Raw genomic sequence first — 5,350 nt, 5'->3', positions numbered from 1 at the left:
TATCTGCACTGACTACACATGTAGCTTCTTTGAATAAGATTAATGTTGCAGATTCAATTGGAGTTGAAGGATCACATACCCGAGAGGAAGTTAATTATATTAATCCTAATGGCTACCGAGGTTATGGAGCTTACAGAGGTAATCCGGTTCCTAATGCTTATCACCCTAGTTTGCGGAATAATGAAAATTTTTCATATGCTAACAATACTAATAAGGGTGATGGTAAGTTATCTTTGGAGGATGTGGTTAGTACCTTTGTGCAGGAATCAGGTAAGAGGATGGCGAGAACTGAGTCTCGCCTTGATAGCTTGGAGATGCACATGACCAACATTGGTGCTGTATTGCAATCCATGGAGACTAACATAGGGCAGTTGGCGAACGAACTGAAAGACAACAACCGCGGCCAATTCCCAAGCAACACTGAGGTAAATCTCAAGGAGCAGTGCAATGCCATCGAGTTGAGGAGTGGCAAAGAAGTTGAAGTCCAAATCCCTACTGTTGCGGAGAAGAAATTTGAGGAAAAAGTCGAGGAGAAAGAGAAGAAGCCTGAACCTGACTCGAAACCGATGTACAAGCCTCCACTCCCCTAACCACAAAGGTTCAAGAAGAAGGCGTTGGATGAGCAGTTTTTCAAGTTCTTGGAGATTTTCAAGAAAATTCACATCAACATCCCCTTTGCTGAAGCTTTGGAGCAAATGCCGAATTATGCGAAGTTCATCAAGGAGGTGATGTCCAAGAAGAGGAGGCTGCTAGAGAACGAGGTGGTGAATTTAACGGAAGAGTGCAGTGCGGTGCTACAAAAGAAGATGCCACAGAAACTTAAGAATCCAGGGAGTTTTATTATTCCTTGCACTATTGGTTCATCTTATTTTAATAATGCACTTTGCGATTTAGGAGCTAGCATTAATTTAATGTCTTTGTCTGCTTTCAGGAGCTTAGGACTTGGTGAGGTGAAGCCCACAATGATCGCTTTGCAGTTGGCTGATAGATCGATTACATATCCGCTTGGAATTATTGAAGATGTTCTGGTAAAAATAGATAAATTTATTTTTCCTGCGGATTTTGTTGTGCTAGATATGGTGGAGGATACAAATATGCCACTGATATTGGGGAGACCATTCCTGGACACTGCGGATACCAAGATCGAAGTCAAGAAGGGTGAATTATCTATGGGTGTGGAAGGCGAGAGAGTGATTTTCAATTTATTCACGAAAGCACCCAATCCACCCATAGAAGAATTGTGCTTAATTGAACCTGTTGTGAAGTTAGAGAGCTGTCCAAGAGCCGATTTTGAGGTTGAATCCAAGAGTAAAGCGCCAAATTTATCGACGAATAAAACCACGAAGAAAAAAAAAGCAAAATTTAAAAGGCGGTTTGTGGAATTTATTTGGCGAGTGAAAGAGAAAGTGAATATCTAACGACGGTGAAAGTCGGGCTGACGACTCTAAACCAAGCGCTACTTGGGAGGCAACCCAAGATTTTTCTTTTATTTACTTTTGTTTTTTATTTTATTTAATTTTTGATTAATTATTTTTATAGTATTTTATATATATATATATATATATATATATATATATATTTAAGCCTAATTCTTGACAATTTTCAAAAAAATTTCAGGCTTAAAAATCTCAAATTGAGCATGAAGTCAGTGACTTATGCGCGCCTGCGTGGGATCTGTGGAGCATTCGTGTGTGAACTACACTTCAGGCAACTAATCAGCGCACATTCAAGCGCAAACGCGCATATAATCTGCGCCCCTTGAAGCGCAATTGCGCTAAATCATAAGCTCTCCTCCTTGCGCAAACAACAACTAATCTGCGCAACTTTTAGCGCAAACGCAAGTCTCACCATGCAGCACAAACGTGCATCCCTCCCCTACACCATGCAGCGCAAACGCGCATCCCTCCCCTACACCATGCGCAAACGCGCATCTCAAGCGCTCCATTAGCGCAGACCACAGCGCAATCGCGCTAAAAAACAGCTCTTATCACAGCGCAAACGCGCACCACCTGTTTCACTCTATGCGCAAACAACCCAATCCTTGCGCTAACAAAATTTTAATCAGCGCACATCCTAGCTACACCAGCATACTTCAAGAGCTTCTCCGTGTGTTACCAAATAAACTTCCGCACGCGCTAACCATACTACAGCAGCCTCCCTCCATGCGGATTCTGCTGATGTTGATGATGCCGAGTACTGATGCTCGGTGTCGAAGCGCTGCAACCTACACAAATCGAGTACTGATGCTCGGTGTCGAAGGTACGCGTCCCTTGTTCTATCTTATTGTTTTTAATCATTAGGGACAATGATTACATTAAGTTTGGGGGGGGGGGGGGTAAATCAGTGTTTGATTTAGTTGGTTGATAGTTGTTTCGTTGAGTTTTATTGTGCTTCATAGATAAAATTTTTTGTTGAGAATAAAATTTTGTTAGTTGAGTTTAGTTGAATTGAAAAAAAGTCGCGAAAGAATTGGATGCATGGCCAATGATGAAAAAATTTTGTGCTATAACTGAAATCCATGATTGTCTACCTATCTGACAAATATTTTTGAGAAAAAATGGAACCAAGTGAATGAACAATTTCATATATACTCTGTGATTAATACTTGAATCTAATTTTTGAAACATACAGACATAGATATGATTGAGTCATTGTTTGAATTTTTTGGGCCTAATTTTCATAGAAAAAAAAATTTATCCTTAGTTGCCCATTTGAGCCTACACGTATATTAGTGTTGTGAAAATTGCTCGCAAGCGTACGAGTGTCAAGTTTTAATATAGTGATTAAATCAGATATCGATCCCACAGGGAGTAAAATGAAAATATTTAGTACTTGTAATTAGAATAGTCTAAACTTTATCTAGAAAATCAATAATCAAGAATTTTGCAATAAAAATAAAATAATTAAGAGATTTAAAAGCACGCACACAACTTTCAGATTAAAAATCAATCAGAGAAAAATGGTCTAGAGGTATAGATTTCACCTGGTTTCAACAACAATCAATCCTAATTAATTAATCTTCATGAATTCCAATCAATTAATAGCCAAGAACACTTACGTTTATTATTTCTCTCTCCCGAGCAACAAATAATGTTTATCAACTACAATTAAATTCCAATATCCCTATTAAGAATTTATCGCAGTGATCTATCACAAAACAATGTTCTTTTTAAAAGCTCTGTTAAAATCATACACTCTCCCAAGCTGTATAAATAACTAGCAGTGTATTTTCTAATGTCCTATTCAAAATCCTCTCTTCCGAGCAATGATTTCAAATAAATATAACAAATCAATTATTGATCAGATAATTGAAAAGACAATCAATTCTAGAAAAAAACAATTAATCTAGAAGAAATCCAATTCAATAAAATAAAAAATTCATGAAAGCGTCTACACCAGGTTCCATCCGACCTCTAGACTATGAAAATTAGTTCATAATAAAATTCTGAAAACAATAAATAATAAATCCAAACATGTTCAGAATTAAATAAAAGATAAAAAACAAATCTGTCGTCGACGCCGTGTCCGGACTATCAAACTCCGTCTTCGTTCTTCAAATTAAGCTCCAGAAATCTTCTCAGGAAAATCACGATCACAATCAATCTCTGTTCTCTGATATCTGCGTGTGATGTGTTATGGCGGCTCCCTTTCAAGTCTGACAAAAATCCTTTTATAGCGTGCACCAAAGCCCACAAAATTAAGCCCATAAAAATTTCCCGTCTTAATAAAATCTTTCCAATTCAGCCACGGACCGGGCGCTCAATAGACGGCGCGGGCGCGCCTTGATCTCGAAATTTCCAGTTCTCAGAATTTCCCAGGAACAAGCGCGATTGCTCTTGAATGAGCGCGGTTGAGAAGCGCTGAACTTTCTTCAAGGCCCAATAAAGAAAAGCCCAAAACTGTTCATTCTTTCTCTTCTTCTCTTCTTTACGTTTCTTCTTTTTTCTTCTTTCTCCATTCTTTACTCTTTAATTTATTTCTCCAAATAAATTCAGTAATTATTCTTTTCTCCCCAAAATTCCACAATTCACTGTAAACACAAAAACAACAAAATACCCACATAAATCTGCTCGAAACAAGCAATTAACAATTAAAAGCATATATAAATTAAGTGTATAAAATACACTTATCAAATACCCCCAAACTTAGACTTTTGCTAGTCCCGAGCAAAACTATTAAATTCCAAAAACTTATTCTATCAAAAACCAACAAGAATAGTCAAGAAATATTATGGAACAATGACCTCGACAATGATTTCAAAGAATTTTCAAATCCAATCATATCCAACCTACTAACACTTGAAAGTTTTAGCCAATCACAAAATAATAACCGCATAAACTCACAATCTCCGCAACTCAAGTTCAAAACACCATTCTCCAAATTCAATTCAAACATTCATAGATCATGAGGACTTTTCAAGGATAGTATAGGATCAAATATAGGATATAAATCAAAAACACTCACAAATAGGTAAATGCAAAAAATAATAGTGTGTGCGTGTTTAGATCAAAATTTATAATCATTAAAAGCATCAATCAACAGTCCATAGGCTAAATTCTCGCAACTCTTCTCCACTAGTATATTGGGCAACTGAGACTCGGTCAATAGGACTTATTCAGCTTATAATGTAAGGCCTGGCTCATGGCTACAAATGAAGGATAAGAATTCAAAATAAGGAGTAATTCATATTTTTATGCTCATTCTAACTTCAACTCCTTTTTCATTCACAATTCACTTCTATTTCAATTCACTTCATTAAAATTTCAACTTTTTCACAACTCTCTCACAAATTTTTTCTTTTTTTCACAACTTTTTCAACCACATTTTTCAACTCTTTTTTCTACTACCTTTTTTTTCATCTTTTCAATTCATCCACCACACCAATCCTTTTTCTCACAAATAAAACTAGGAGCATAAAACATTTTAGCATTCAAATTACTCCCTTAAAGGTAGGAAATAGTGTATTGGCTATTCAGGTAGTCAATGTAGGACCTTGAAATAATGACGAATGGGGGGTTTAATCACACGTTTACATGCATACCATTCGATTTTCAAATAAAGCTCAAACAAGGTACTAGGGATAAAATAGTAATAGGTAGCTTGAAAGGCTCAAACGAATTCAGAAAAATTGCCTAAATCATTCCTAATCTCAGTTTTGCCCGTATTTCGCCTCGAAGAGTGTTCGAACTAGTTCTAGACAAGTTTCAATCCACAATTAAATCATACAAATCTCAATCAGTGCAGAAAAAATAATCATCAACAGTTAACGATGATTTTCACAAAAATTTCAGATTTTCTCGTACCTCAATGTACTAATATACAAGTGTAGCTCAAATGGGCAACTAAGGAT

The sequence above is a fragment of the Henckelia pumila genome, chromosome 2 (genome assembly GCF_033568475.1).
Source record: "Henckelia pumila isolate YLH828 chromosome 2, ASM3356847v2, whole genome shotgun sequence".
NCBI lineage: Eukaryota > Viridiplantae > Streptophyta > Magnoliopsida > Lamiales > Gesneriaceae > Henckelia > Henckelia pumila.
The sequence above is the reverse complement of the archived record's forward strand: the minus strand, read 5'-3'. Positions refer to the sequence as shown.